A 10,270-nucleotide genomic window follows, 5' to 3' on the forward strand; every position below is an offset into this window, starting at 1 on the left:
GACTTCCAAGAAAGTCCAGCAAGCGCCAGGATCGTCTCCTAAAGAGGAGTGCCACCAGTGCAGAGCTTGCTCAGGAATGGCAGCAGGCAGGTGTGAGCGCATCTGCACGCACAGTGAGGCGAAGACTTTTGGAAGATGGCCTGGTGTCAAGAAGGGCAGCAAATAAAGCCACTTCTCTCCAAAAAAAAACATCAGGGACAGATTGATCTTCTGCAGAAAGTTTGGTGAATGGACTGCTGAGGACTGGGGCAAAGTCATATTCTCTGATGAAGCCTCTTTCCGATTGTTTGGGGCATCAGGAAAAAGGCTTGTCCGGAGAAGAAAAGGTGAGCGCTACCATCAGTCCTATGTCATGCCAACAGTAAAGCATCCTGAGACCATTCATGTGTGGGGTTTCTTCTCATCCAAGGGAGTGGGCTCACTCACAATTTTGCCCAAAAACACAGCCATGAATAAAGAATGGTACCAAAACACCCTCCAACAGCAACTTCTTCCAACAACAGTTTGGTGAAGAACAATGCATTTTCCAGCACGATGGAGCACCGTGCCATAAGGCAAAAGTGATAACTAAGTGGCTCGGGGACCAAAACGTTTACATTTTGGGTCCATGGCCTGGAAACTCCCCAGATCTTAATCCCATTGAGAACTTGTGGTCAATCCTCAAGAGGCGGGTGGACAAACAAAAACCCACTAATTCTGACAAACTCCAAGAAGTGATTATGAAAGAATGGGTTGCTATCAGTCAGGAATTGGCCCAGAAGTTGATTGAGAGCATGCCCAGTCGAATTGCAGAGGTCCTGAAAAAGAAGGGCCAACACTGCAAATACTGACTCTGCATAAATGTCATGTAATTGTCGATAAAAGCCTTTGAAACGTATGAAGTGCGTGTAATTATATTTCACTACATCACAGAAACAACTGAAACAAAGATCTAAAAGCAGTTTAGCAGCAAACTTTGTGAAAACTAATATTTGTGTCATTCTCAAAACTTTTGGCCACGACTGTACATTATATAACTGAGGAGAGATAGCAGGGTAGGGTACATGTGTTATATACTGTGTGTGTGTGTGTGTATATATATATATATATATCAATTATACAGAGGTAGGGATGGGTCTCAGCCAGGGCAGTGTTCTTGTAACCTGTAAGGTAGCAGCTGGGCACAAACACTATCACGCCACCCTCACCTCACTAGCAGGCGTGCGGGACGGGCACGCAGCAGCTTCAGACTCTTCTTTCCAACTTTGCTGCCCAGACGGGACCACTCCCTCTTCTGGCTGCATGGCTCTGCCTCCGCCCCCCTATGTGAACTTAGCTGCCTGCAGGACAGGTATTGTAATTACAGTGCGGCACTGCGGCAGCCAGCGTTAAAGGGGAAACTTCTCAGTGGGGGCAATTGCCCCGTTAACCTCCCCCCGGATCCGCCAATGTCTTAAAAAGAAGTTCGGGGGTCCTATAAACTGCAATAAATACAGTTGGGAAAGTCTATGCGTCGCTCACCGCTACATCAGGAAAGCTGTTTAACACTTCTTCCCATTGTTCCTCCGTCTAGTCACATATCCATTTTCAACTTTTCCAGTAATAATACGGGAGATTTTTTGATTTGTTTATCAAGAAGGCTATTATAATGATTATCAGCCCTTTATGCCTCATTAGCACCCATTATGCCTCATTAGCCCCCATTATGCCTCTCATTAGCCTCCATTATGCCCCCAGCAGGCTCATTTTCTATAAAATAAAAAAAACACATACCTCTCTTCTGGAAACCACTGCCCACGCTCCTATTCCTCCTGCTGTCAGCTGTGCTCTATACTGGCTTGCACGTCACAAAGCGCCTTACGCTGTGCGCAGCCCTGCACAGCCGAGGTCTAGGAAGTGGTAAGTACATAGTGTTCACCACTTCCTGGTCCTCCGGTACTAATGAGCGCTTCCAAAATGGAAGCGCTTCGTTAGTATTTGCCGGCCAGCAGGCTTGATTAGGGTGTGCCCAGGCACACCCCGTGCGCATGCCTATGGGTAAGCTATGGACTTCCTCCAATAAAGGAGGAAAAAGCTTGGGTGATTATGGTTGCTCAAAGTCCTGGTTCACAGGGATTCAGAACATGGCCATCGAGCTCCTCTGGAAGATGCCTCTAAGAGAGGTTCTCCTGTACCAGGGACCTCTGCTGTGTCCCAAGCCAATCCATCTACATCTCGCAGTTTCAATTTTTGAAAGGGTAATTTTCCCCACGCCTCCACAATGGCACTACCTGGAGGTTGGCCCGCTTTCTCAGGGACAGGAAGCAATAGCGAGATCAGCCAATAAAGGGCCCTCTCCCTCTTACCTCTCCAGTTGTTTCCTGTCCCTCAGAAGGTCGGGAGAGTGGATCAGCAGCTTGCACGGCCTTTATTCTTGGTAGGTAATCCCAGTTCTGCCGGAGGGCCGTTGCAGGGGGAGGGATCGCGGGACGCAGTAAGACTGTCCCTCCCTCCTCTTGGTGTAAATCCGGCAGGCGCCGGACACCCCGGGCTTTACCTCCCGCGTCCTGTGAAGCATGGACCGGCGGATCTGTGGACATCAAGGGGCATTCCTGGGCCTGGGAACACTCCCTGTGCGCTGTGCTGACATAGAATTCAGACGTCGGCATGGCAGGACGCATGGGGGGGAGGGGCTATGACGTCACCGGACCAGGAAGTAAAAACAGCGCGAGCTGCCGGTGTTCCAGGCAGCTATCTGTTCTGAGCAACATGTCCCTACAAGCCCGGTAAGCCTCCTCCCTATGTGTTATTGGGTTAACTTTAGAGGACGCTTTGGGTGTTTTGTGTTACTACACACACTTCTCTTTGGTGGCGGTTCCAAAAAATATATACTTACCAGTGTCATCCTGAATTGTGTCTCCTAGGGGAGTGACATCTCAAAAAGGGAACCGTCCCTCAAAAAGAAATGTGCCATCTGCAAAAAGGCGCTTTCTAGGTCGTATAAGAAGCCAAAATGGAAAGTGAAGACGCAACACACTACCAATCGGGTGCAGAATCAGGCCAATACGAACCGGCACCAAGGTCCCATTCAATGGAGAAAATTCAAAAAGCCAGCAGCACTCCAGTATAATCAAAAAATCAACATGGTTTATTCACCCAGTGTCAAATTTCAGCGACGTTTCAACCGCTTATTGCGGTCTTTCTCAATGCTATGTGAACATGTGTTACAACAGCAGTATATAAAGGTGTGTCAATTCATTACATGAAATATCCAATTAAAATAAAAACAATCACAATTCATAAGAGCTATGTTTAAATAAATACATATTCATCATCTTCAATGTGAAATTACATATAATACAGATAAAGTGACAGTGCCTCGTGCAAAAATACATAGTACATGACAAAAGTGCATGATCAAATATAATTGATAATTAAAATTCACGTGTTCCCAATATGTGGTGTTGATTAAAAACTTACAAAACCAGTTAGCAAACAGTGTCAGCCAAGCATCACGGTCTCAAAAGACGTCCACATTCAGTTAGTGTGCATGCGCAGGATCCCTAGATCCCGCGATATCCCAGGTGCAAAGGAACTCTATGGAAACCTCATCAAAGATGGCAAATCTGGAGATACCTACAGTTGTTTTCAAAATTATTCAACCCCCACTGAAATTGAGTGTTTTGGCCAGTTTGACATTGATTTTGATCATTTCAGTCCTCTTGTTTACAATTAAATCAAAGAGGCACTTGTAAGTCAGACAAATATAACATAACATTTATAATGAAATAACCACAAATGTCTTTTCTGTGCTCACATCATTATCAGTTTTATTCAACCCCCAAGTGACATTCAATCTTAGTACTTAGTACAACATCCTTTTCCAGTTATAACAGCTTTTAAACGTGAAGCATAGCTTGACAAGAGTGTCTTGCAGCGATCTACGGGTATCTTCGCCCATTCTTCATGGGCAAAAGCCTCCAGTTCAGTCCAATTTTTAGGCTTGCGCGCTACAACTACTTTCTTTAAGTCCCACCAGAGGTTCTCAATTGGATTTTAGTCTGGTGACTGCGATGGCCACTTCAAAATGTTCCAGCCTTTAATCTGCAACCATGCTCTAGTGGACTTGGAGGTATGCTTGGGATCATTGTCCTGTTGAAAGGTCCAACGTCTCCCAAGCCTCAGGTTTGTGACGGACTGCATCACATTTTCATCCAATATCTCCTGGTACTGAAGAGAATTCATGGTACCTTGCACACGCTGAAGCTTCCCTGTACCTGTAGAAGCAAAACAGCCCCAAAGCATGATTGACCCCCCACCATGCTTCACAGTAGGCAAGGTGTTCTTTTCTTCATAGGCCTTGTTCTTCCTCCTCCAAACATAGCGTTGATCCATGGGCCCAAACAGTTCTAATTTTGTTTCATTAGTCCACAGAACACTATCCCAAAACTTTTCTGGTTTGTCCACATGACTTTTGGCATACTGCAGTCGACTCTTCTTATTCTTTGGAGACAGCAAGGGGGTGCGCCTGGGAGTTCTGGCATGGAGGCCTTCATCACGCAGTGTGCGCCTTATTGTCTGAGCTGAAACTTCAGTACCCACATCTGGCAAATCTTTTTTCAGTTCCTCAGCAGTCACATGGGGACTTTTCTCCACTTTGCGCTTCAGGTAGCGCACAGCAGTCGAAGTCAGCATCTTCTTTCTGCCACGGCCAGGTAGCGTTTCAACAGTGCCCTTTGCCTTGAATTTGCGAATGATGCTTCCTATGGTGTCTCTTGGTATGTTTAACATATTTGCAATCTTCTTATAGCCATTGCCCTTCCTGTGAAGAGAAATCACCTCTTCTCTTGTCTTCCTGGACCATTCTCTTGACTTCACCATGTTTGTAAACACACCAGTAAATGTCTAGAAGGAGCTGAGTATCACAGTCCTTTTAAATCTGCCTAATTGGTGCTTATTATGCTTGATTGCTGCTCCTTGACATCCACAGGTGATTTCAATACCTGATCAAAAACACTTGAATGAACCTCTGTTCTTAAGAGTGGTAGTCTCTAAGGGGTTGAATAATTGGGTCAATGAAGAAATCACAAAAAAAAAAAACATTTAATACTGTTTTACAAAAACAATTGATGTCATTTTAGTTGCATTTGGTTCTTTAAAAAGTCCTTGTAAGATTTCATTCTGAACACAATTACAAATGTACACTAAATTACCTAAAACCCTTTACAGCATTGGGGGTTGAATAATTTGGAACACAACTGTACATGTGCGCATGTCTGAGTAATAGTTGCCACCCACAACAAAGTCGTGATCATAGTCACATGATCCAGATCGCAACAAGTAAACATGGTCAATGATACACACAGGATCACAGCGACTAGCAGCGAATCTAGACTGTGTCAACAGTCAACGATTCACTAATGGTAGGTGGTGGAGACGCCGCCGCGGATCCCCGGGGCCAAGTGTCCCCCCAACTTACATCACGCTGTATAGACCCAAAAATGAACAAAGTAATATAAAACGCAGGAGTGAAGGTGTCTCACAGTCAAAACCGACCGGGTCAGCAGTCAGGTCATCACTGTTGTAGGGAGGCGAAGGCGTTGGCACGGGTCACTGTGTCGACCCGTCAACGGCGCCCAAAAGACCTCAAACAAAGCCATACGTATAGCAAATATAAATAGGAAACGGACATAGTGTAACCTCTGGACCAAGGGGGAAACACTATCTCAATATTTCCTGAAAATATTACAGATAGTCATATGTACAGGTGGACAAAAAGTTGCAATTTACAGCATGACACATGTATAGTAATGTATATACGGGCCATCCTATAATTGTTAACAATGTATCAAAAAACAGAATGTGGATAGCTGGTGTAAGGCCGCGATGCTCAAATCATCACACCGGATGTCCACTGGAGTTGTAACTCCTAGATGAATCGAAAAATTTTTTTTTTAAAGAAAGAGAAATTATTACTCATTGTATAATATAATTGTAAACTGTAAGCCTAGTTATTTACACACATGTCCAAAAGGACTACACCAGGGAAGGAGAACAACATGAAACACTGAGAGAGACACCACTGGTTTACCCTGAAGTCAACGTTCAGGCCGTTTGGTTTAAGTGTCTTCAAAGTGAATATCCAAAATAATTCTCGCTTTCTAAGGAGAGCCTTCCTATCACCACCACGTCTGCCCATCTGTACCTGCTCCAACACACGGTAGCTAAGGTCCTTTTCAGAGTGACCTGCCTCCTTAAAATGTTTGGAGACTGGCAAATCCATTTTCTCCTTTCTAATAGAATATCTATGTTGGTTTAAACGTGTTTTGACATCCCACGTGGTCTCCCCAACATACCACGCCTCGCATGGACATGACAGTAGGTAGACCACGTGGGACAAATCACACATCAAATATTGAGCAATCTTAATTGTTTTATTTGTCGCTGGATTGAGGAAAGAATCCCCTTTGAGCATTAGGCAACAATTCACACAGTGGTAGCATGGATAGCAACCAGTCCGTGTGGAGCCACAAAATGACCTCACAGTGGTCCTGTTGCTGCCCACATCAGATCTAACTAATCTATCACCCAAGTTCCGCCCCCTACGGTAGGAGAAAAGTGGGGGTGTCCGAAACTCCTCAATATGAGGGAAACTGTTACCAATGATCTTCCAATGTTTTCTGATCACAGACGCGATTTGCAGACTGTCAGCAGAATACTGTGAGACAAAGGGAATGCGTGGGGCTGCTGTAGTCTCATAGCAGGGAGTCTGTGCCCGGTTAGAGTCAACCCGCAACCTGCTCTCTGCAATGAGTCTCTTGGGATACCCTCGAACTACAAATTTCTTGCTCATTTCCATAAAGCGTAAGTCCCTAGTGGATTTATCCCTCACAATCATCTTAACCCAAAGGAATTGGCTGTAGGGTAAAGACTGAACCATGGAATGTGGGTGGTGTCTTTCAAAGCGTAACAAAGTATTCTTCTTATTATCAAAAAACAAACTATGTGCCTTGCCTTGCGAGGGAGATAGAGTGTTTGGCTCAGCGCTTGATGATAAAGTCTTCCCGTCCCACTACCCAATGACGCCAGAGGAGCAGTAGGGGGAAGGCTCGTTCATTTTTACTCAGCTTGGGAAAATATTCAGGCCTCCCCTTGGGTACTTGGGGTGATAAAGGAAGGCTACAGTCTGGAATTCACCCGTCTCCCCCCAGACCGTTACATGGAAAACTCTAGACTAAAAGGAAGAAATCAGGAAGTGATGGACCAACAAATATCGCTCCTGTTAGAGAAGAGAGCCATCATTCCAGTACCAGTAGGGGAACAGAAGAAGGGATTCTATTCTCTTATATTTCTGGTGAGAAAACCAAACGGTACTTTCAGGGCGATAATAAATTTAAAGACGCTAAACAAATGTATTGTTTACCAAAAATTCAAAATGGAGACCAGAAGAGAGACCAGAAGTTTCTAAGGACAGCGGTTTGGTTCCAGGGATCTCTAAGCCACTATCCGTTTCAAGTTCTACCGTTTGGTCTCAGCTCAGCCCCGAGATTATTCACCAAGGTCATGACGGCAGTAGCAAAATTTTTTCATCTAGCAGGAATTTCCTTTGTGCCGTATCTAGACGATTTTCTAATCACAGCTCCGTCAGAAAACCTTCTTCTGTGTCACCTTCAGACAATCCTTTTAACCCTAGCCGACCTGGGTTGGATAATAAACCAACAGAAGTCTTGTCTTCTCCCCTCACAGGAAAAAATCTTTTTGGGAGTTCTACTGGACTCATGTCTTATGACTTCTTTCCTGCCGGAGCAGAAACAACTGAATTTAATTTCCAGTATCAGGAGTTTCCAACGACAAAGGGTCGCCTCCTTCAGGGATATAATGATAATCTTGAGACTCATGACGTCAACAATTCCGTGTGTAAAGTGGGCTCAGCACAACTCAAGAACGCTTCAAGCCTTTCTTCTAAAAAACTGGGACAAAAAACAGACATCCCTAAACAAGAGAATAAGAATCCCATCATATCTGAAGATGGCCCTATCCTGGTGGACAAACCAGTCAAATTTATCTCGGGGGGTGGAATGGAGACACAGGGACCAGGTAGTCATCACAACAGATGCCAGTCAGCAGGGCTGGGGAGCCCACATGGAGGGGAAGATGACACAGGGTTTATGGAAAACAGAGCTACAACAAGCTTCATCAAATATGAGGGAACTAAGTGCGGTCTGGGAAGCCATGAAAATGTTTTCCTCCTCCAGCTATCAGAAAAATGTAAAAATCCTCTCGGACAATTCTACCACAGTAGCCTACCTAAACAAACAGGGAGGAACAAGAAGCCGCTCCCTGTCTTTAGTCACGAGGAAGATCCTGAATTGGGGCAAGAAAAATCTATGCTGTCTATCAGCAGCCCACGTAAGAGGAAAAGAAAATCAAGTGGCAGACTTCCTGAGCAGGGATCGGCTAAAGCCGGGAGAATGGAGCCTGAATCGTCAGATCTTCGGTCAAATTTGTACTAGGTGGGGCACTCCAAAGATCGACCTATTTGCCACAAGGAAAAACAGGCAAGTCACGGACTTATTTTCCCTATCTTCTCTAGACTGGCCCCTAAGAGTGGACGCCTTGTCATCACCCTGGCCTCAGGAACTTCTTTATGCGTTCCCGCCATTTCCTCTAATACCGAGGGTCATTTCCAAAATCCTGGAAGAGAAAGCCCAAATTCTCCTAATTACTCCCTTCTGGCCCAGGAGAACATGGTTTCCAACACTGAAAAACCTTGCAGGAGAAGAAATCTGGGTTCTACCGCCCAACCGTATCTACTTCTCCAGGGACCAGTGGTGCATCCCGGAGTCAACCAGCTTCACTTGACAGCTTGGAAACTGAAAGGCGCATCCTGAGAGAAAAAGGATTCTCAGAGGCAGTAATCTCCGCTCTATTGTAGAGTAGGAAAGCGGTCAAGTCAAAGATCTACTTGAGAGCCTGGGAGTCCTTTTTACGCTTTGGGGACGGCAAATGGGATCCCTCCAAGAAACCAGATGTAACCCTAATCCTGGATTTCCTTCAGGCAGGACTTGATAAAGGTCTATCAGTAAGTACCCTAAGAGTCCAAGTAGCAGCTCTAAGCGCATTTCTGAATAACAAGCTTTCATTTGAATGTTGTCAAGAGATTCCTTAAGGGGGCAAGTAGAATTCGCCCTAGGCTTAGATCATCAGTCCCTCCTTGGGACTTAAATCTGGTCCTAGCCAGACTAATGCATCCGCCTTTTGAACCCATTGAAGAGATCTCCTTGAGAACATTGACACTCAAAACAGTATTCTTATTAGCTATCACTACTGCAAGAAGAATAGGAGAAATCCAGGCTTAGAGGATAGGATTATATTAAAACATGCTCCTGAATTCCTTCCTAAGGTGGTGACCAAGTTCCACTGTCACCAGGAAATCACTCTTCCCTCCTTTTGTTCCCAGGCGACATCAGATAAGGAAAAATTGTTCCATAACCTAGATGTTAGAAGGTGCGTTCTACAGTACTTGGAAGCAACCAAGAATCTGAGAAAATCAAACCAGTTACTCATACAATATCTGGGTCTTCACCGAGGCAAAGCAGCCAGCAAGACTTCCATCTCCAGATGGATAAAGGCCTGCATTACTTTAGCCTATGAGACTGAGGGGATTGCTCTGCCTTCTTCATTGATAGCTCATTCCACCAGAGCATTGGCAGCATCCTGGGCTGAAGGCGCCTCAGCCTCATTGGAAGATATCTGTCGGCAGCCACATGGTCCAACCCTTGTACCTTTTTTAAGCATTACAAGCTCGACGTTTCTACCAATAGAGACTTATCATTTGGCCGCAGAGTACTATCTGCGGTGGTCCCACCCTAGTCATGTCTCCTATGTTATTCCTCCAGGTAGTGCCGTTGTGGAGGCGTGGGGAAAAGACAGAAATTACTCTTACCGGTAAATGGATTTTCCTTTAGCCTCCACAGGGATTCCCACCCGAAAAAAAAAAAAAAGGGTATATAGATATACACTCACCTAAAGAATTATTAGGAACACCATACTAATACGGTGTTGGACCCCCTTTTGCCTTCAGAACTGCCTTAATTCTACGTGGCATTGATTCAACAAGGTGCTGATAGCATTCTTTAGAATTGTTGGCCCATATTGATAGGATAGCATCTTGCAGTTGATGGAGATTTGAGGGATGCACATCCAGGGCACGAAGCTCCCGTTCCACCACATCCCAAAGATGCTCTATTGGGTTGAGATCTGGTGACTGTGGGGGCCATTTTAGTACAGTGAACTCATTGTCATGTTGAAG

The sequence above is a fragment of the Bufo bufo genome, chromosome 6 (assembly GCF_905171765.1).
Source record: "Bufo bufo chromosome 6, aBufBuf1.1, whole genome shotgun sequence".
Lineage (NCBI taxonomy): Eukaryota > Metazoa > Chordata > Amphibia > Anura > Bufonidae > Bufo > Bufo bufo.